Consider the following 24,297-nt stretch of genomic DNA (forward strand, 5'->3'; position numbering starts at 1 on the left):
GCCATTTCCCTCCTGCTTTCTCAGGATTGTCTCTATCAGCAGCTGTTTCACCTGGCTGCATCTGAGAGGTGATGCAGCAAGATCTATTCAGGAGCCCAGCCAGGACCAGCTATACCTGGCTACTCCTCTCCCAGAACTGACTCCATTAGCAGCCATTTACCCTGTCTGCATCCGAAGAATGGGGGCTACAGCAATGCCCCCTTCATTGGCTTGGTTTTCTCTTCTTCTAAGGACCCAATCCTGTCCTCTTCCCCCAATGAAAAAGGCATGCATTGCATCCAGCAGGGTGGGAGGGGGCGACCTGAGGGGAAGTAAGTATAGGCGTATCCGTGGATCCAGTATCCTTGGGTTCAGTCTTCTGTGGATCTGGGGGACCCCCTGCATCCCCTGCCCTTTACCTTTGCAGAATTTATGTAGCATCTTCCCATATCCATGGTTTCCTTATCAGAGGGTGGCCTAGAACAGACTGCCTATGTTTTAATTACTTCCTGGTAAGTCCTGAGGCCACCTATGGTTCTCCTTGATATACACCATCACTTGTATATGTCCAAAGAGATCAAAGGGGTGCAGAGCAATGGAACGAAGGGGATTGGATCTGGAATGTGCCATTGCTGCCAGCGGATGGATGGTTGTCTACAAAGGGCCTGCGATGAATGATTCCTTCCTGTGAAGGAAGGGGCAGGAAGCCTCCCTTGTCTGGTGGTGCTGTGGGTAACAAGGTTCCCATTATGGCAACCTTGTGCCACCTGGCAAGAGAGCCCATTTTTTTCCATTACACCTTCAACATAGCATGAACAACAACAACAAAAACGGTATTAATTTTTGAATTTTCTGTTTCTGCTCCAGAAGCATCCAAACAATAAAGGCAGGAGTAGTTTTCAACCTTGGTACTGGCAATGTGAGTAGCAGATTCCTTTCAGTTTCACGGCTTGCTCACACCCATAACATTAGCAAGGGAAGAGCTCTGCATTGTCACAGCCTCCAACTAATGCTTGAAAGGCTGCTTTGGCACAAAGAAGAAAACAGCAAAGGGAAGAAAAATTAAGGGAAACTACTCATGAACATCATGGCTTGTAGGTGCATAGAATTCACACATTAGACAAGCAGTACCTCCAATGCCGACTGCAATTCTGGAATGTGAGTTTTTGTTTCAGATGTGAGTTAACGTAAACAGCATCATTTGTGGCCTTCTACTTTATTCCACAAATAAATTGTACAGTCTTGATTCTTCATCTCAAGCTTTTCTACCCGGCTTTTCTACACTCACCCACAACTAAATGAGTTGTTGCTGTGGCCTGACGCTGACGCTAAAATCCTTCCATTATTGGTAAGGTAATGCATTGTTGCCAGCTCAAAAGAAAACCAATGAAGTGTAAACTTGTAGTCATGGCTGTTAACACAGAAGCCAGAGATTTAAGGGGCACATATAGCATTGCAGTAATTTATTGCTACGGAAAGGGGAATTGCAAGAACTTTGCACTGATAAAGTGGGTCTGTAGGGAATTTATATTTCTCAGTACAGTGAAGAGTTTTTAAAGGTTATATGTACACTGTAAAGCCTCCTATATGAGAACTGGTATCTTCGTATCAGCCATCGAAACACTGCAACTAGGGGAAATTTATTTGCTTTCAATGAATTGTATCCTAAGCTGAGTTATTTATGACTAAGGGCAATATCCCATCCAATTTTCCAGTCCCGATGCAGTCATGCCAATGGGGCATGTGCTGCATCCTGCGGTGGGATGGCAGTCATGGAGACTTCCTCAAGACAAGGAAAAATTTGTTGCCTTGGTGCTGGGAAGTTGGATAGGACTGGGTCTAAGGAAGTAAAGTCATGTCTAAGTTCCACTGATTTTGGCAGGATTTTTATCATGACTAGTCCTTAGTCATGACTAACTAAATGTGCAGCCTAATCCCATCCAGGGCTGGAGCTGACAGAGCTCATAGCATGACAGTGGGAAAGCCATTCCACCATTCATTGGCCATGGCCATCCGGGCATACAGCCAGAGGCTGCACACAGGCAACAATGGCCCATTGAACCTCCTTCACTTCCCCCTTCACTTGGGGGAGTTCAGGGTGGGGAGCAGGCTGGGCTGGGGGCAGGAAGAGGCAGGAAAGGAGGACCTTGACAGCAGCCACACGCTGCAAGATCCTATTCCGCATTCCCAGTCCAGACCCGCCCCTAAGAGCAAGGCCAAACCCTGGCCCAGGGGCCATTTGAGGCCCTCAAGAACTCCCAATCTGGCCCACGGGGAGTCCCCAGTCTCTAATGAACCTCAGGCCCTCCAAAGACTTGCTGGAGCCCATGCTGGCCCAATGCAACTGCTCTCAGCGTGAGATTGACTGTTTGACCTCTTACATGAGCTGCAGGCTGAGGGCTCCCTACACTACTTGCTGTTTCACACCTGTGATACAGCAGTGGCAGTGAAGGAAAGGACCTTGCTTTGTGCAAAGCCTTTTATAGGCCTTAAGCTATTGCAAGACCTGCATTCATTCATGTAAGTTCCATCTCCAATATATTCATTTGTGTAAATTTATTCACATTTGAAATGTAAATTAATTCTTTTTTTCCTGGACCCCTACACAGTGTCAGAGAGATGATGTGGCCTCCTGCCAAAAAGTTTGGACACCCCTATCAAAGAATGTTCAGCCTTACATGACCAAAAGAGCTGGCATAGGTCCAAAGAGACCCGTTGGAGGCTACATGGCCTATGGGAAGGTAAGTGAAGTTTTTAACATATCTTTCCTGAGCTATCTGAGTCTCCCCCACCCCAAACCAGATGGGTTCACATCAATGGGTTCCCCCACCCTCCCCCCAAAACTAAAGTAACTAATCAACAACTAATCAAAGTGTTTCAGAACTACTACTACTACTACTATCTTTTGAATAATAACTAAAATAAAACAACAAAGCCATTGACATGCAAAGTCATTGGGAAAGTTCTGCTAATGTTGCAGAGCATGCTTTGACACATGTAACATGGGCACATAACTCTTTCTCTCCCCCCCCCCAAATTGGTCACCTTTCCAAAGTATTATAACTGAAGATAGTTGTATCCTACATTATCCTTCATTCTCACAAGGAGGCTTTCACACTTGGACGTTACCATGCAAGGTTCTTGTGTACCGACGTCCAAATAGAAATTGGCTCTGAAACCTATGCAACTTGTTGCACAGGATGTCTCACATAAAACTGTTGTTCACTGTCTTCCATCTGTACTTGACCAACTGAACACAGAACAGCGCAAAATGACATTTTATTTCTGCACATATTTCCATGGGGAGGGGAAAGTGTAGGGTATTTAAAAAAAGTTAACACATCTGAAATACTATTTAAAGTAATTAATAATAATAATAATAATAATAATAATAATAATAATAATAATAACAACTTTATTTTTATCCCGCCTTTCTCCCCAAAGGGACTCAAGGCGGCTTACAACATATAAAAACATAATTTAAAAACAAATAAAAACATGTTCATACATCATAAAAAACAGCAGTCAGAGTAAAAAATAGGTAAAAAGAGCATAGAGCAGCAGCAAGTCATAAAAGAATCAGGCCTGTAAAAAATATTAAAAGATGTTAAAAAGATGTTAAAAGGCCGAGAACTCAGAAGGCCTGTTTAAACAGAAGGGTCTTCAGGCCTCGCCGAAAGGTCTCAAGAGAGGGAGCCATTCTTAAGTCAGGGGGAAGGGAGTTCCATAGCGTTGGTGCCACTACTGAGAAGGCCCTATTTCTTGCAGCCGCCCCACGCACCTCCCTAGGCGGCGGCACTTGTAAAAAGGCCTTCTCTGATGACCTAAGAGGACGAGCCAGATTGTACGGGAGCAGGCGATCTCTAAGATACCCTGGTCCAGAGCAGTATAGGGCTTTAAAGGTCAATACCAGCACCTTACAATTACAATTACCCTTTACCCTGCTCTTCAGCCAATTTACTCTGTCTTTACCCTGATAATTAGAAAAAGAGGCACCTTTTGTGAGTACATTTAGCACAGGAAGAACTATCCTTTTTCATCCCAGCATAGTATAACCTGGGAGTTCTGCCTCCAGTGCGCATGCTCAGAAGTTCTCTGTCTGTAGCACCACATCATGAAAAAGACTTTGCCAAAGACTTTATGGATGTGGAGTCAGATGATGAGAAGGTGAGAGCTGAGATGATGCCTTCAGTGAGAAGGCAAGCAAGGCAACATAATACCATCAGTATCAATGGGGTGGCATATTTCAAAGAGTGGCTGCAGAACATTATCATTTTCTTCCTTATTTGGTAAGCAGTTTGCTAGATGAAGGACGTACTGTGTGATTTATCGTGGAATGCAGTGTGTATTACTCAAGAGTCCATGCTAATTATGTGGCCTATTTTAGATCATAAAATTGATGACTGACTGTGTCATGGTCTACCTTAGCTTGTGTCTTAGCAGTCATTTCCCAGCCTAAATGAGACAGCTGCTGACCAGTCCATGACAGCAGGAGACTTTTAATCAAGACGATGGGTGGGTACAGAGTAGACCTGGCCGTCCAAGATAATCTTTCCATGCCACTCTCAGTCATCGCTTCCAAATTTGGAGGGGGAAAAAAAATCTAGGGCTCGAATTAGAGAGTGATATATGAGATATTGTTGGCATGCGGTAAACTTTCTGTTTCTATTACAAAACATTTTGCACATCTGAACTGGGAAAAGATTCAAATTAGAAGGCAATGATGCTGCTTAAAATGATGCTAATTAAAACGGGAATGATTGCTAACAGTATAAAGGAGATATCTCAATACACTTATTGTACAATTAGATCTCCAATTGAAACAATATGGATAATCATATACTGAAAGACAAAATTTCCTCAAATTGTAGAATTAAGCAGGTAATAACCATTATTTTTATGCCCTGGACCCTCCAATGTTTCACAACAGGAAATAGATACATTTGTTTTACATAAACTAAAATACAAAAGATTCCCGATACAGGAATGAGAACATTACTTCCATGAGAATGACCCTCTCTCTCTCTCTCTCTCTCTCTCTCTCTCTCTCTCTCTCTCTCTCTGTGTGTGTGTGTGTGTGTGTATACACATACAGAGAGAGAGAAAGAGAGAGAGAGAGAGACTCTAACATATAGTGCAAAGACGGATGTTTTACAAACATTATCATATGCATCCACCCAACCCTATTTCTCCCTCTAGAACAGTCATTCCCAAAGTCCTACTTGGACTTTGGGACTACAGTAAGTATTTAAGGGGGTGGGGGATGGTAGGGACCTAATCCCCAGGATCATGCCACTGCCAGGGAAAAGGGGGGCTTTGTACTCATCAAAGCAAATACCAGCATCTGGGGAGTGGGTACTGAGAGCTCCATGAAAACTTCCACAAGTCTCTGCAAGCCTCGGATTAACTAAATATAGCACTCAGAAACCACTTCCGGTTACATGACCAGAAGTGGTTTTCGATAGCTATTTTTAGTAAATCAGAGGCTCAGGGAGCTCTGCTCAGGCTTCCACTGGGCTGCCGGCACCTCCCTGAGACTGGCACTCGCTTTGGTGAGTACAAAACCTCCCTTTTTCCCCTGGCAGCAGTAGGATCCTGAGGATCTCATTGCTGCCATCCCCCACCCCTCCCCTTAAGGGGCCAGGGCTGAGTGCTTCCCTGGTTGGTGGGTCACAACCCACTAGTTTAAGAACCACTGCTCTAGAAAATATCGTAAGGGGATGTGACTGAGGTCTTTGTTGCAAGTCCAGCTTGTACTTCTCTAATACCACATATGTGGGAATGACACAAACAGGATTTCATTTATATATCAGCACCATACAGCATCCACATGTGCTTAATTAAGAAACTACATGGAAGCAGCTCTTATACGGATGCAGTACTGAACTGGGTCCTGAACTGCATGGCTCAGTTCAGTACCCAGTCTTGCAGTTCAGTAGCCGTACTTACATCCAATAACCATACAGCTGCCAATAGCCATACCATGGCTTCCCATTTCCCATTCTCAGATGATGGCTTCCCATCATTTCCTTCCCATTTCTTCTCCATGGACTACAAACTGTTTCATCAAATTTGAAAAATATGGGAAACAAAAATATATCGCCATGACCAGATTCTACTGACACCATGGGAGTGTCCCCCCACCCCCTGGGCTAATAGCAGCTGCAGAGAGTGTGATCACTTACTTTGCTTATATTCCTGAGCCAGCCCTGAACGTCATGCTTCCATTGAAAATAGCACCATAGTGCTTACTTCTCTCCCAATTCTCTACCCCATTATGGGAACTCATCACTTGCCCTGCCAGCTACATGTGAGTTTTTTCCAATTCCCACTCTATATTACTGGTTCTGCTTAAAGTGGTGGGGATATTTATACTGTGATGATGGAGCATCAGATAATGGATTTCTGTAGACATTACAAGGGAACTGATGGATAACTAGGCACAGGGGCATCATTCCTGGCCCTCCGTGGCTTGTAACATCTAGTTTTACCAATCCCCCCCCCCCCCCCCGTAACAAGTATTTCTCTCAGAATTGAAACCTCTTGCAAAGACTGGCAAATGTGATTAAAACTCAGCTGGCAGTGATTGGCACAAAATAAAAGCAAAGTGAATCAGTTACAGTGGAGTTTGATGCTGTCTCCTTTGCCTTAACTCTTCCTTATCTGACTTTGCTAACAATTAGTATCTCTTAGAACTGCTTATGGCGGTGGTTCCCAAACTGGTGGGTTGTGACCCACCAGCCAGGGAAGCACTTATCCCTGCCCCTTTATGGGGTGGGGGGAAGCAGCAATGTGATCCTCAGGTTTGCACTGCTGCCGGTGGGAGGGGGTTTTGCCAGCTTACCTAAGCAAAGTGCTGGCCACTGGGGGTTGTAGGGATTCCTGCAGATGGCTCTGCAGAGCTCCCCAAGCCTCCAAAACAGTTTTTAAAATGCAGTTGAAAACTGGCATTTCCTTAGGTAAGTAAAAAAAAAAAAAAAAAAAAACACCCTCCCCTCCAGCAGTGGCACTATCCTGGGGATTGTGTTAATGTCATAGCTTCTCCCCCGCCCCACACACACACAAAGCATTGGCTTAAAGTATCAGCTGTTTGTCCTTTGTCCATATATGAACTGTAATGAACTGTATAAAATGAAATATATAATAATGTACTGTATAAAACTCAACCATGCAGATGTTGAAATGCCAAAACACCCAAATCACAAAGTACAAAGTCTGTGACTTCTCTTTGATTTCCAGAGGCAATAGCTCTAGTACTGTATATTCCGTGGAGGCATTCATGCAGCTACAGCCTCTTATGATAGACAATTGCTTTGATCTGTTTTCCTGAACAATGAATTTAAATAAAAGAGGTGATATCCATGGCTAGATCTTTTGCATCTGATTGAACCACTGGGCCAAGTAATAAAACAAAGGTCATTTCATAGTGGGCTAGTTCACCAGTGATGGAAAATAGCAATTAACCCAGTGCCAAATAAGACCTTGGCAACACGTTAATGCTTCTAAATTAAAATTATGTTTCATTCATTCCATATAATAATTGATTTTCTTGGCTTGACAGTAAACTGTACTCGAATACTGCATTACCCAGCTGCACAGATCTGATAATCTTTCACTGATAGCCTTTTATATGTGATTTTTGTAAACATTTCCATAGAATCATGAATCAACCAAAAATACTTTAAAAATTAATATAGTAATTCTCCACTGGATATTTTTTAACAATTACCGCTGCTTCTTCCATTGACAAAACAGTAACTAACATCAAATCTTTGCTTTCTAAGCTTTTGTTAGTATTTTTGCTACACTGACTTGTTCTTTGCAAGTAATATGTAAGCAAGGATCATCAGTTGCATTGCCAGCACAGGTGCCACCCAGGGTGGGTGTCATCCCCGCACCATGTGACACACCTTTACTCACCCAGAGTGACACACAACCCACAGAACGGGTTTAGCAGTGATGTAATTATGTCATTGCGCCACCACCAAAGTGCTTCTGGAGATTGCTATTTGCAGCTGTTTGAAGCCTGGGAGTGGATGGGTTCAGCTGCCGCCAAACACAGCGCAGGCCTCTGCTCGGTGGGGGCTTGGATGGCACCCTCCCAGGGTGCATCACTGGGGACAGACTACCCTCTTTCCCTTGCAGGCTATGCTATGGAGACTTATATATTTGCTGATCTTTCTAAATTAACAGACTTCCTATACAGGAATTTTCCTGGACAGAAAATTGTGGAAGTAGTGTGAGGGTTTAAAAAATTTATATTGTTATAGGAAAACAAGAAAAATCAACAGGTGGATATGTCATACAGCGGGCAAAGAGGGCGGTGGGTATGTATGAATTGAGACACTGGAAGGAAAGAAAACACATGGTGGTTTCTGTAAGATGTCTGAATTTTCAGACGCTTGTGGAGCTCATACATTGCACCTCACGAATAATATGCAACCGCTTTACTTTGCACACTACAAAGGATGCACAGAGAGGGACGTGGCTCCTGCTGACTCTGTCACCATTGGTTTGGATGCTTAAAGCTATCCAAAATATCTCAATGTCTGGGGTGAAGTGAAGACACTGAAGAACTGAAAGTGCAATGAATAATTAAAGCCATTCTTCTAACATGAATACTGAAGCAGCTGCTAGGAACAGGTGTGTTTGTGCGTGTCTTTTGGAACTGGATCGACTAACGTGTCTTGCTTGTCCCTCCTAGGGTACATCCAGACAGCTCTAGTATTGACAGCTCTGTGAACAGTCTGTCCTGTTTATGTGCTGCCTCACTCTATGGTTTCTGACTAGAATGGTACAGGCTGAGCCATGCAGTTTGTGCTGTTATAGTTGATTCCAGGACAGCTCAATGTGATCCACCACCTGACGACACCCCTGACTGCCATTGCTAGAGGAATTTTTGTTGAATCTGTCAGTGATGTAATTGAATAATTTGTTGCTTTTGCCTTGAAGACTGCAATGTAATGACAGTTAACCGCATATCGATGCTTAAGAATTCACATCAGTGAATATATACACAAAACACCACGTTTTGCATTTTAATCCAACACATTATCAAAAAAATAACACCATTTCCAAACACCACTAGCCATTGCTGCTGCATGCACCACAAAACCCAAGCAGAAGAACTCAGCCCCTTCCCTGCTCAACTTGCTCCTTTCCACATGATCTTTTTTTCTGCAAAATAGGAAGTGCAAGACACACTTCCTGTTTTATTTAAAGGCATCTCATGAGGAAGGGGAGAGGTAAGTGACTAGAAATCCAGATGATCCACTTCTGCTAGCTTTTAGCAAGCAGGACATGAATAGATGAGGCTCTATTCATGGTGGAATGGAGGGTTGTGCCAACAGACTTGGGGTGAAAGGCACCCTGAGTTTGCCACCACTCTGCTACACACCACTCAATGCAAGACACATCATGCACTTCATGGTTGCACCAGCTATAGTTGGCTCCTTCTTTGAGGTACAAAGACATTCTGGGGGAAAAGGTGCCTATCTTTCATTGGACAAGTGGCAACAATAGTAGATGGGTCTATTGGACAATATGCCTGGAGCCCATAGCTGCGAAGGACCTGAAAATGGCCTCCATCATTGATTGCTGCATTAGTCACAGCAGCTAGAATTTCAGCTTGGAAGTCTAGTTGCATTGTTAGGCTAGATTTTATAAAACTTTGTATAAGCTGCAAAGAGCATTAAAACAAACTAGAGTAATAGCACAACTATATATTTTTACAGGCTTATTCCCAGGGGTTGTCTTGTGTGCAATCATGTGTTGCTTTGGGTAATACTGTACAATCTTGGGCAACACTAATCCAGCATTAGATGGAGTGAATTTATCTGCAGTGCACGAGAACTTCATAAAGTGATATGACATTTTATGAGAATGGAATAGAGAAATGACTCCCAGGGGTTCTCTGAGAACAATCGTCTTCCAATCCCCTGTGCTCAATCCCATGCTAATCTGTGTGCAATCTTGTTCTAATCTAGTATCAGCTGCCACCAGAAATAGGAATCACTAGCATGGAAATTCTCCCTGCCATGTATCATGAGGTTGTAGTCCATTTTATGGAAAAAATGGTATAGTTTTCATCAAGTTATCTTTGAATGACAAAATGTGCTCACCCACACTTATACACAATAAAAGGGTGGTAAAGAGTTAATTATAGTCCAAGTTGCATTATACTGAAGCTTTCAACATGCCATCATTATTCACAAGGAAAGATCTTCCTTGCATAGCTCTTAACAGTCAGCACAATTGCTTCTGTAGAATATAAAAAATGCTGTTAAGCTGGAGCTCATGAGCCAACTGAAAAGGGATGATCTCTTTAGTACTCCATGAGGTCTAATTAAAAAGCAAACAAACAAACCGACACATGCTTGACTGTAAATCAACCCAATCCATGTTCACACCGGTCCATTTACATGTGTGATAAGCTCTGACATATCTGAAACTTGTTTACTAGCTGGAGAGCTAGTGATGAGTCCCATGCAACATAAGCAACCTCTAAGAAAAACACAGTAGTGTATCAAGACTGACCAGCTTGTTTGGAGTTACTTTTTTGCCTCGAGAGGGAGGCTGGTCACAAAAGGGACCCGGCTGCAACATCTTGTCATGACTATGCATCACAATTTTGCTATGCATAATTTAGGTAGATTATTATATTTGTATAGGCACTCTCTCTCTCTCTCTTACACACACACATGGGGGGGCGGAGAAAAGCACAGCTACTTTTTACCTATTTTTTTACATGCACCTTCCAAATTGAGTACATCATTCAAATAGCCTTAGCAGAGGACCAAACAGTCATTTACTAAAACCTTCCTTTCTTGGTCACAGTAGGAACAGCCTGGCTGTTCCAGCACAAGTTAGGATTGTGTCCCTACTGTGACCAAGAAAGGAAGGTTTTAGTAAATGACTGTTTGGCCCTCTGCTAAGGCTATTTGAATGATGTACTCAATTTGGAAGGTGCATGTAAAAAAATAGGTAAAAAGTAGCTGTGCTTTTCTCCGCCCCCACAGGCCTGCATTGTATCCAGTGCAAGGTAAGTGCAGGCTGGGGAGCAATTCAGAGTAAGGAGATTTTATTCCCCTTATTCCAAGAAAAACCCCAGTCCACCCTATGGTGCTACTCAGATGTGCATCTGAAATTTTGCAGGCACAAATCTGAGCTGCCTATGTAATGCCAGTCAGGCCAGGGACAGGGGTTAGGATCTGACCTGTGCTGCCATGGCCAGTACCCCCTGGGCCAGAACTGCCCCTGGGCTGCTCTTCCCCTACCCCAAACCCCCCCCTCCCAGCCTCCATTCCTCCCTCCTGCCACCCTCTTCTGCTTCCTGTATCATCCTGCCTGGGCCTGCACAACCTCACCCCATCCCAGTACAGTTCCAGCTCAGAGAGGCCAGCACATGCCTTTACATTGGCTTACTTGACTCCCAAGTATCTGCAAACATGCTTTATGGCATGTTCGCAACACTCTGAAGCTGGCACAGTGGACTTGTGCCAGCTTGGGGGAAGGGGTTGGATTGCGCTGTAGGACCATTTAGAACACTGTGAGAAGTATCTGAACTCCGTGAATTAAAAATCATTCTTTCTGTACAAATGAATTGCAAGGCCATGAAGCTGCTCTGCCTTCACCAGGGTCTCACTGGAGATACCTCCCAATCCTCGCCCACTTTGTAGGGTATTTTCCTAACTCCTGCTACTTGTGCAATGGGGCACCCCCTCTTCCATTTATCAGGAGGAGAGCAATTATTCCCCTTTACCCCAGCATGATGTCGTTTTCAGTGGCTGCTGCTGATGTCTTTTCTGCCTCTTTTTCTACTGTGATCCCTTTTGGGGACAGGAACCAAACCAAACCACCACCACAGCAACACTTTACTTGGGACAACACATGTAATGAAAATACCTGTAGCTCCTTGAGAAGCTATCTCAATGAATATCTAATATCTAATGAATATCTAATGAATATCTAATATCTAATCAATATCTAATGAAAATATCCTAGCTCCTTGAGAAGGACCCAGCATTCAACAGGCCAAATCCAGCCACCACCATCTGGTGAGGTGTGCATATTTTTAACAACCTTCTCTCTGCTCCTCCCACCTCTTCTTGCAATATCAGAGTTTCCGGGGACTGGATTACTATATGTAATGGATTCCTATATGGATCCATCACCCTGGACCTACAAATCATAGGTTTCAATGAGTTATTTATCAAGAATATAAGAGCAACTGCACTGGATCAGACGAAAGGTCTCTCAACTCTAGTGTTTTGACCAGATGCCACAAGAAGGATATGAAGAAAACTGTCCTTCCCTACTGTTGTTCTCCCCTCCCAACAACTGCCATTCAGAGGTACTGTGTCTCTGAATGTGGAGAGTGCCTAGGTATTGCCCCCATGCAGACACACGTGACCCACAGTTTGGTAGAAATTATTGTCATGTTTATTGCTTATCTTGCCAGATAGCAATCGGTAAATGCAGCAGGTCCTGTCTAGGTCAGTTCTCCCACAAGTGGGACTCCTAATCTGGAGGAGACCATTATCTTGCCAAAGCCCTTCTCTGGGTCACACCCAAGATCGACTTGTGGCTCACACAGCTTCATCTCTACCAACCATCAATGGCAGACCGCCCCAGCCCCGTGCCCTGGGGGTAAAGGTGCATGATGGCGCCCCCCGTGGGCTGTCTCCGCCCCCCCCATGCGCAAATCCGCTCCCGACTCACCTGAGGCTCACAGAGCCTCACGCGACCGTAGTGTGCATCAGGGAAGCTTCCTGAGGCTTTCCCAACACTATAAACTGTGCTTCTGGAAAAATGAAAGCACAGTTTCCAACCCCGTTGGGAGCCTCAGAGAGGCTTCTGCGGGGTCCTAAAGGCTCATGCCTGGGGCATTTGCCCCATTGAATACAATGGGAGGTCTGCCACTGCAACCCATGGGTATCAATAGGGGGTCAAGAAAGCTGAACCGTTCCACATGCCCCAAGCTGGGCAGACTTTGAGGTGGGTGTCCCAGTTCAAGCCTGAGGGTTTACCAGGAAGCTTAAAAAATAAAAATACCAAGACAGAGTTGAGCCATTTATATATCTTTATTATGCTCTTCCTTTTTAACATTTTCATTAACTGATTTTACGTATTATCTTAATAGATCTTATAAAACAAACCAATTAAAAATAAAATAAGATAGAAAGGGATTCAGAGAAGGAACAGTCTCCTGAAACAAACGTTTCTGTTTGCCAGTGCTGTTTTCCAAAAGCATTTTTATGACTCAGATATTCCAGTGGAAGCTGCCAGTGTATTGCCTGCACCAGAAGAGGTTAGATAAATAGAGGCTGTTTATAATGAAGGCTCCTTTGTTGATAAGTGTACGCGCTATCAGAATGTTGAATTCAGCTTGCTTACCATTGTTGCGGAAATGTACTATGTAAAGGGGAGCGATATCAGAGCAGCATTCACTTCAAAATTGAACCTGGAGTTGTAAAATCAGTATCAGCCAGAGTTCAAGGAGCTGTGAATGCCTTGTTCACATCCTCTTTGGATTTAAACCTTGAAACATTTCTGATCTGTATCCAGGTGATAGAAGCTTCTCCTTCAAGGTTTTCTGTGCTATCACCCACATCTAGAAATTCCATTATAGACACGTACAAATTTAGTAGCTAGAAGGGAAAGTTGTCCGATACATTTTGTATTTTTATTTTAGTGGTGGCTTTTGTGTACATCTGTAGGTGGGGCTGGGTGAATGCCAGCAGAGTTTGACCCAGGTCAGTGTCATGGTATTGAACTGGGCTGACTGAAGAGGCCACAGGTCACACAGGCCTCAAGGAAGGCCGCGACTTTGGTCTGCCAGAACAGTCAGGCATATACACAAATCCATGGTAGCTGGCTGAGGGCCCAATCCTATCCAATTTTCCAGTTCCAGCACAGCTGTGCCAGTGGGGCATGCACTGCATCCTGTGGAAGGAAGCAGTCATAGAGGCCTCCTCAAGGTATGAATACATTTGTTCCCTTACCTTGGGACTACATTATGACAGCACCGGTGCTGAAAAGTTGGATAGTATTGGGCCTTGACTTGAGAGGTTCCTTGCCTTGCTTTTCTTTCTTGGACAATTACATGAATGGCTGCAACTTGCTTGCACAGCACATGACATGTTTGAAACTGTGAGCTAAAGCCACATCCTGGGAGCTTCCAGATGCAGTAAATAGTCGTTAGCGAAACAAAAGAAAGGTGCCCAACCCTAGCTTTCCTCACCAACTCCATGGCTAAATCTAGTCAAGAGTTGTATGTTAGTTGAGGAACTGGCCTCCCGAACAAAACAAGAGTTCATTGTGGAATCTTCAAACATGTGCAGGCCCAGAGGTATAACGAGAAACCCCAGAGCCTGGGGCATTGATGTCACAATGTCACATTGTGATGTCACTTCTGGGTTCTTCTTGGAGGAGTAGGTGCTGGCGGCTTCAGCTCCTTCTCCTGTGGAGGCTCCCCAAAGAGAGAAGGAACAGGGGTCACAGAGCCACCAGCGCCTCCCCCTCCCTCCTCCAGGGAGAACCCAAAAGTAACTGTCTTGCACTTTGCACCCCCCCCCCACATAGCGCCTGAGGCAGGTACCCCTCAGGCTCCACCTTAGTTACGCCTCTGTGCAGGACGATAGAGACACTCATCTTGAGCTGGGGCTGAGCAATCAAGAGCCATTAAGACACAAAGGAAAAGTTCTTGATGAGTCACTCATTGGAGGCACAGGACATTGGTGAACAGTTATCAAATGGTGGGAAAGGAAAATTCCTCCTATAATTTGCTGGTCTTTTGCTGAGGCTGGAACCTTGATATTTTCCTGCTTCATTCTCTTCTCCCACTCCTCATCTCCCTCTTCCATTACCACAAATCCCCAGTTTTCTAGCCCCAGTTCCTCTTGGGTCACTCCTTGATTTTCCTACAGTTTTGCTCCCTCTTCCCCCCCCTTGCTTGTGCCATTCCATGCCCCCTTTCTCTTGTAAAGATTTCCTCTTCCTTCTTTCTTCTACCTAAAAGCCACTTATGTCTAGCAGTGAGTGATCGAACATACCATGTAGCATTTTATTGCTGATTTCCCCACTATTGTACTCTTATCCCCACAATAAAAGTTATCTATTGTTGCACTTTTAACCTCATCTCCCTCCATTCTTCTCAGTTGTGCCATTGGCCACTACACTTGATCCCTGCACACAATATATATGTCCCCCATGCACACAAGTTGCACATGTGTTTAGAAGTCAAACACTACTGTGGCTATTTTAATATTGTTGTCTCCGCATTGTATTTTTCCACTTAACCATAAAACGTGGCAACGACTATATTCAGTCATGTGTATGTGTATGTGTTTGTGTGTGTGTGTGTGTGTGTGTGTGTGTGTGTGTGTGTGTGTGTGTGTATTGGCTGGTTTTACATGGGAGAGACAGAAAGAGTTTCATTTAAAACGCTTCCTATAGCGCTTCCTTCCATGACAGAAATACTCCTGTAATTGACTTGACACTTTCAGATTCACAGTACATCATTTCAGCTTCCTATCATTTTTCCTTACTCATTTTCCTCCTGGTTAAATTCTCTGAACTGTCTGAACTCCAGGAAATTGAATTTACTATGTTTGTACATTGCCCGGGGTGCTATAAAGTGGATGGGTGCTTTCAAAATAAATGAATAAGATAAGGAAGAATAGGAACACTTTTTTTTTTAAAGTATGGAAGGTGAAGAATAATTTGTATCCATTAATAAAACAGGGTCTTGATCGAAAAATTTGTGCCGGCGTATCTGCTAGCATAGTGTAGTGTTTTGTACTATTGTGCTAGAATGGCCATGCCATCGAACAGGCATATAAATACTGAAGTCATTGAATCTTTGTAAATATTACAGTGGACCCCTGCAATGGTAATCTGTTCTGGAGACACCATTGTATTGTGAAAATATTGTAATGTGAACACAATAACACATAGTTTTTTGTGGGTTTTGGGGGGTGGGTGGGTTTTTTTTCTTTAATGTAAATCTTTCCAAAACATTGGCAGATGATGATTCTGCCACAAAACTAAGCTATTTCTCTCTCAAAAAGGTGATTTTAAAACTGCCAACTGTGCTTTTTAGGGGTCATGGTAATCAGTTTACAAAATGTGATTATAAAACACAAATTACAAGGCTGTATCCTTCCTTCAAGACACACAGTCACAAGGTTAAAAGTGCCTCTACTGCTTACATTTGCATCAGCATTCACATTGGCTATATCCCTCCCTCAAGACACAGAGTCATGATGTTGAAAAAGCAATATTGTTGGCTGAGATGCTACCAAATGCTTGTTTTTGCATTGCTGATAGGCTTATCTATCACCCATGAAGTCATGTTGGCAGAAATCATGGGCCCATCAGAAAGTGAATAACTTATCATATAGTGAACTGTGCACTGTTTTACTAAGGAGAGTCCATTGTAAAGTGATTTGATCATATAAGTGAGTGCAATTTAAAACAGATCCACTTGTTTTACAGGACATTTGCCTAGGATTGTAGCCTTGATGTAACATGAACTACATATATACAGTCTCTCAGGTAGTCCTTGGGAAAAATGATGGCCTACATATTAACATATGCCCTATGCACATTTCCTATGCCTCCGGTAGAGCCCAAGATGACTTCTTCTTTTAGAGATAGGCTACCTCAGAATGCCAAAGTCTTCTTTGGAAATGGGATGCAGGTATGCAGGAAATGGGATGCAGGTCTCTTGTTATCAGGTGTGCTCCCTAGGGCATTTGGTGGGGCCACCATGAGACACAGGAAGCTGGACTAGATGGGCCTATGGCCTGATCCAGTGGGGTTGTTCTTATGCTCTTAAATCACTCCTGCTAATGGCGTCACTGTTCCTGTTGTAGGGGAGGCCCCGGAGTAATCATCCCCCTTGACAACATCCCTGGCACTGAGTATTCATTTGCAATAAACACAAACTGCTCCTCAGGCAAATAGAAAAGCACCAATAGTCAATAAGACTAACTCAACCTTTGACAAGAAGCCAATATGGCCTCTCCTCTGAAGCACTTATCTGGTGGCACATCAAGCATTAGTAGGAGATTGCAAAAAGGTTTCTTTTGAAATACAGTATAAGTGCAAAGTGACAGGAGGATGTGAAATTGAGCATAGTGCATTTTCAGTACTTTAGCTATGAAACTGCCAAGGAACCGCTTAGAGCCAACTGCTTGAATGCCGTGAAACTAGGTAGCCTTAATGCTATCTGGCTGCAGTCCTAGCCGTACTTACCTGAGAGTAGACCCCGTTGACTATAATGGAGCTTACTTCTGAGTAGACATGCCTGGAACTGAGCTCTCAGCCTTTCAGGTGAGCCTCTATGCCACAACTGTATGCAAGCAATTGGTCGAACGAACAACTCATGAGCAAGTGATTGGTCAAACTGAATAACTCACGAGCCTCCCCAAAATGTATTTTTTGCATTCTTTTAATGTGCATGATATATGATCAGGCAAGGAGAGTGTAAAGCAGCAGAGGGAGACACCAGGAGAGAAAATGTTCTATCATGTTTGTTTGTGAGCAGGTGTTTAGGGTGAGAGAAGATGTATCTTGGAAATTAAAGGCATCAAGCAGTGCTGAAGATTTCTACTGTTCTGTTATAGCAACATCCATCAGTCCAAGGGTAGTTAAGACTTTGTCAGCATTTCCATTTTAATCCCCATTTTGAAGAATTTATTACTGAGCTGGTATTAATCCATATTAAGTAGAAATCTAGTGAGCACAGTGTGCCGGCATCTCAGCTATGGGTACACATGATTGAGCACTCTTTGAAAATGAGTGCCAGCTATTGATTGGTTCCCTTATTCCCCAGCTTTGATGAGGCACTGATTTGCCATTGAGAGGTGCTACGTGGCTGAGTTAGGCACAATAGGAAATAATATTTTTATTACCCTCTAATTTCAGAAATCAGTTTCAATGAATATATTATCAGTCACCTTGCCTTTATAGCTAGAGACTGGGAAAAGAACAGAACATTGTGACTTTGGGAAAGGCCAAATAAAAGGGGGGTGGGAGGAGGACGGAGATGACGGCATATCCTGCTGCCATATCCTAATTCCCTTCCTGGCCTGAAGACCCGACAGGGATCTCCTCAAATCTGCGCCCTCTCAATAGCGGGTACAGATCTGAGGAGACCCATTAGGGCCACTTGGCTGTTACACAGTGTAAGGGAGCATATGCTCCCTTACCCTGAGTAGCCACGGCATTGCTTCCCAGCCCCATGGAATGCAGTGGTAGCAATTTTGGCACCGCTGAAGCCCTGGGAACTGGGAAGCCCAGCATTGGGCTGCCCTTTGCCTAACCCAGACTGTTCTAAGGCTGTGGTGTTATTAGCCAGATTGGTTGCAACTTGAAGGTATCATGTCAGACAGGAAACAGGAATAAGGATGTGGGGTGCATCGTACCCTGAAGTCAGCAAAAGTCATGGGAGAACCAGAACCCACCTCAAGAGGCTGTCTGGCTTGGGATGCTGATTGGTGACCCTTTGAGCTTGGATTGCAAAACTGACCTCAAAGTCTGTCTGATATTTAGAGTTAAGTAGCTGCAAAGACCTGCTTGAAATATCATCACTGCTTTCCCCACCTCTCACAGACTCTCCTTCATATTCACAACCTGGGTTGAAAAGAGGACGGTGAAAAACCAGTGAGAGCTGATATTTTCTGATGACGCTGACCTTCACTAGCTCACACATCTGACCTGTAGAAATACAGTCATACACCACGCTGTCAGCACAAGCAAAGAGAACTGCCCATTGACAAGAACAATCAACTCCTGGCAGAACTTCTATTCATTTTGGACACTAACTTCTTGTTGGATGGCATCCTGATGGTTCTGAGCTTGATATTCAGCTGGTCCGAATGAACACTTTCTCTTCCAATGCAGTTTGATAGATTTGCACCAACTGCAAAGCTGCATCTCTGATGTTCATGGATAGCAGTATCTCATTGATGCTTCCAGTGTACCAAGTCTACTGAAGTCTGTCGATAGCAAGAATGCTGTCAGACTGGGATCTGTGTGAGCGGTTCCAAGAGAAACTTGCTCTCACAATTTTGCTTTTATCAAGTTTTCATTTCCCTTCAGCTTGAGAGCACGTACAGTCAGACGTGAAAATGAGAAAGGGGGAAAGTATTGCAGACACAAGACTATGCACACAGAAAAAGGCAGTATGACAAGTACCAGCTTGCCACTTCCAGCTGCTTGAATAGTTGTTAAGGTAACATTCTGCTTGTTGCAGTGCTGAGGAATAAAATCTGCTTGCAGTTAGACATTTGGAAAATAAAACAAAAACAATATTGTTTTTGCCTTCCAATTCTTTCTTTGTCCTTTCAGAATTTCTATAGCTCATCGCCCCTTGGCTAACAGTGCAATCCTAACATACATTGTGTTCAGTAGTGTTTAGTCTCAGGAAAGTAAGGACAGGGTTACAGGCAGGCAGCCCAATCCTAACCAGCACCAATGAAGTAGGGCCAACACAGCCGGAATGCATCCTATGCTGGGATTGAGCAGGCGGGAAGTCACCACAAGGTAAGGGGACATTTGTCCACTTGCCCCAGGGAAAGCCCCAGTCTGCACAATGGATTTACTCAGACACGCACCTGCTAATCCGCTGGTGCAAGTCTGAGTTGAGCTGTGTCAAGATTTCAAGCCTGGGGAGGGGGATAGGATATGGCATATGTAGGTGCTGCTAATCCCATCCCCCTCCCAGAATCCAATCCACCCATTCCCTGCCATCGCATATTCTCTACACCATCCCTTGCCCCTCTGCTGCTTGGAGCAGCTCTTACCTACTCTGGCAGGTGTTCCTCCCTTGCACTGGTGTTGATGGGACAGTGCAGGCCTTCCTACCAAAGCCCCTATCTTCTGCATTTGCACTGTTTCTATACTAGTAGTTCTCAAACTTTTAGCACTGGGACCCATTTTTTAGAATGAAAATCTGTCAGGACCCACCGAAAGTGATGTCATGATCAAAAATGACATAATCAAGCAGGATAATTTTTAACAATAGTAGGCTGCAATCCTACCCACACTTACCCAGGAGTAAGTCCCATTGACTATCATTGTTAAAAGCATATACGTAGCAGCCTGTCAAAAGTACAGATCTGTAACATTTTCCCAAATGCAGTAACATACCATGGTAGCATTAAGTCTAAGATGTTAAAAATAAAACATTGAAATGAATGGGGATCCATCTAAAATTGGCTCTCGACCCACCTAGTGGGTCCACAGTTTGAGAAATTGTATACAAATCAAGAGAGTCTTATCATGCCACAAATTGTGTTCAGTGCTTTGCTAAGCAATAGGCATTCTGCCAAAAAGAATATAATTTTCAGCTTGAAATTCTTACAAATGGGAAAACGCAAATACACTGGTTCCCATTTTAAACTGGCTGACAACAAGAAAAATTGATTCTGTTCAGTACCTGAAACAGAACACGCAGGCTGAATTCACTGTTGAATTTACAGGGCTGAATTAACTGAATTAATGATGGACTTACACGCTACACCTTCTTGTTCTACCAGATAATATATCCTTCTATATTTAGTTATATTTAGTACTATGAGGAAGCATCATTATTGTACCAAGACAATCATTCAGCTACAACCAGGTAATCTCTGGGTTTGGGAGAGGGGGTCCTTGGCAAATTACTCTTCAATGCCCCCTTGCGACTTGAGTAGGAGACCAGAGGCCCAGTCCGATCTGTGGGATTCACTAGCTGTTATTTAGTTGTAGGTGCCGGGCAAGACTTCCAGGGAAGATTGTTATGGATGTGAAATGCCACAACCATGAAGAGCTGCAGTCACCGTCCACCAGAACTTTTCCCATTACATTTTGCCACAGGAATCAACATCCCCACACCAAATTGTCCAATGAAACAATCAGCTGATGAATGATCAACTGCAGTGCTCAATAAAATTCAGAGTGTAAATCCTGTCCATCACATACTTTTCTCACACCTGATCCCTGATAGGGACTGTGTGACATCTAGCCTGGTTCTGATGTCCTAGTCTAATGCATTGAACATCAATCTTATGGTGCACCAACTGCACCCAATTCCTTCTCAATCAGACCTGGCTATGGTTAACCATATCTTAGTAATATCTAGTTTCGGTTACTGCAATACATTTTATATGAGGCTGCCCTTGAAAATCCTTGGGAATTGTCCCCCCCCCCCAATGCCCTGACTTCCAACTTACCCTGGAGCAGGCACCCAATGCCCAGGGTGGGGAGGCAAGGAAGGTTGGCTCACCCCAACCAGGCAGGGGAGGCTTGCAAGGCAAACAGGTAACACTGAAGGAAACAAGCCAGGAAAAGGAAAAGCCTTTTCTACCCCACCTGGAGGAAGGAGAGGGGCCAAAGGGGGTGGGCTTGCTCCATAAAACAGGGAAGCCAGGGATGAGAGGCAGTCAGTGTGAGGTGAACAACTCCTGCTCCTAAGCCAGGTTTGGCAGCTCTGGTAGGGAGGAGGACAAGGGTACTGGAACCCCCTCCCCCTCAAGCCAATCTGAGGCCTCCCTGGGGCTGGAACCAGCCTGCCCCAGGCCCCTCCAGGGGTGGAACCCTACAGGAAGCTTCAGTTAGTAAAGAATGCAGCCAGGAAAGTATTAACAGGCACAAGATATTAGGATCATGTTATACTCCCAGTTGCCATCATTGCCAGCTTGCTGCTGGGCACAATTTAAGGAACTGGTCATGACTAGAGGCAATCTAAAATGGTTTTTTTCCATGAATGGTGATGTTATCCTAAAAAAGGAGGAAGGGGCTGTGTCACCCTTGCCCAGCGGCTGCAGCATGGGTCTCCTCGGGAGTAAGGGCCTCCTTACTGAGCAAAAAGCAAGTCCTGCCCAGACCACGCTCCTATGCTGAGGGCCTCTTCGGGAGTAGAGCCCAGGGTCAAGCCAGTCACATGACCAGAAGTGGTGGGGCCAGCTGGGCTGGCCGCTGGGCTCATAAGGAGCCTAGCAGCCAGAGGGAGAGGTTGCGCCTCTCCTTGTGTCTGTAGCACAGGGAGGGGGACCATACCAGGTGGATACCTTGCCCTTCCTATACCCGACTTGAAAGGGGTCCCCGAGGTCCTGGCCCTGGAAGCTCCAGGGGATGGAACCCTCCAGGGTTCAAAACAGGCAAGAACCAGCCCGACAGGAGAAGAAGCCCCACCTGCCTGAGACTAGCTCGAATGTCCTGTGGGCGCCAAGTGCTAACACCCAGGTGGCAGGGACGTCTGGGAGGGTGCCCTGGATCAGGTCACCAGCACACAACCCAGGGTCACAAGCTCCAACCTGCGAACTACTGCGGACCCCTTTTGGACTAGCTGACCCTGGCCCAGGCCTCAACGTACCGGACTCTTGGTGGCGGATGGGAGCAACCGGCCTTCCTGTGAGGAGGAACAGGAGGTGCTCATATTAGGGACACCCTGTGAGGTAACAGAGGCCCCATGAGTGTAATGGCTTTTACGTAAGTAAACCGATCTGGTAAAGCTGTCCGTCCTCAGTCTCTTCTGTCCGTCTGGCAACCCCGACTATCTGACACTCGAGTAAGCAACCCCCGACAGGCATCCCCCCAGGGGGAGGAGCCCTGCGCCACTGCGGCTGTCACAGGCTGAAAGCAGTGTTATGTGTCAGTGGGGAAGGGATGGGGACAGGGGAAATACCTCGAGTGCCATGCTCACTGCACCCCTGCCACTGCAGCCCCTGCACCACCCTACCTGCCTGTCATGCCCTACATTTGTCTTGTCTGTCCTACATTTTGGTGTGTCTTGTCATCTTTTGCTTTTTATGACATCTGGTCACCCTGACTGTGGCTCAAACATCTCAAGTTTATCATATATGGCTCTTACATTAAGCAAGTTTGGCCACCCCTGTAATATGCAATAATATAAACATAAAATGAATTGTAAAGAAGTAGAACAGCAGACAAAAAGAACAAAGCATTCTCAAGCAAGAAAAGTTGGATAAAGGAACAAATAGCCAAAGGCAAATCCATTCTCAAAATGTGGCAGAATGCTAAGAAAGAAAATCCAAATGAATCTCCTAGGTCAGAAATGCCAGAGTCCATTTATATGGCTTCCAAGATGCAACCTGAATGCTGCTTGTTGTGAATTTCAGCAGTAAGTCCAGCTATTACTAGGAGCAACACCAGTATTAAACAAACACTCTAGACCAGGGGTGTCAAACTCGTTTCATACCAAGGGCCGAATAGCATTCAGGATGCCTGCTGAGGGCCGGAAGTGATGCCATTAGGGAGAAAGTGATGTCATTAAACAGGTCATAACCAAAAATAAGAACTTTTTATCACTTAGGAACTCATTAGCTGCAAAAGACAGAAGAGAAAATAAGCAAATCTTGATCATATTTCAAGATATGGGAGAGCCCAATTTACACGTGGACTGCCCTTGCAGCAGTAACACCTCAGCACTGCTCAGCAGCAGAGAGCCTGAGGGCCAGATAAAAAGCTTCCATGGGAAGCATCAGGCCCCCGGGCCTTATGTTTGACACCCCTGCTCTAGACTTCAGCATCAAATGACATAGGAAAAGTGAAGCATAAAATTGTATTATTTCATTTATCACATTCTTAATGTTCGGAATTTATTTCAACAGGATGTGATGGCCACCAGTTTGACGATGACAATGACGATGATGATTTTAAGTTAATTCCTGCATCTGTGCTAGGAAACCACAAGTAAACTACCACAAAGAAAGCACAAAGGGCTAATTGAAAGCATTTTATGGAAGTGCTATTTTGGATAGGAAGTGAAAAGTATTATCATACTTGATGATAAGGTGTTATATAGATTCTGCTCAACAGTGTTATGCTGTTAGCTATTGCAAGTCTTGGAGTCTAAGAATGTGCAGAAGCCCCTGAGAAATTTCACATGCACTCTACAGAGCAAGCCTCATCCTGAAAATTCTGAAATGCTTCTCCATAAAAGGAAACCTGAAATTTGCACCACATTTTTTTAAAATGTTTGTGCAAAGCCTAGAAATAATTGGCACCGAGATGATGCCTCAAAAGAACAGCAGAAAATGGAAATGTTTATTGACTCAGATCATGTGCATCTAGTGAGCCATTCCCTAGTTCAATGGTTTCAAAAGTATGTCCTGTGGTGCTTTTGGGTGCCATGGGATGTTCCTGGTGGCCCTTCCTACCAGATTTCCTGGACTTCGCCATTGCACAAGATCTCATGAGATTTGGGCACTGCCATCTTGGATCATGTGAGATCTCATGAGATTTGGGAACTGCCATCTTGGATTGTACAAGATTTTATGTGACCCAAGATGGCAGTGCCTGGCTGAG

The sequence above is a fragment of the Tiliqua scincoides genome, chromosome 6 (assembly GCF_035046505.1).
Source record: "Tiliqua scincoides isolate rTilSci1 chromosome 6, rTilSci1.hap2, whole genome shotgun sequence".
Taxonomy (NCBI): Eukaryota; Metazoa; Chordata; class Lepidosauria; order Squamata; family Scincidae; genus Tiliqua; species Tiliqua scincoides.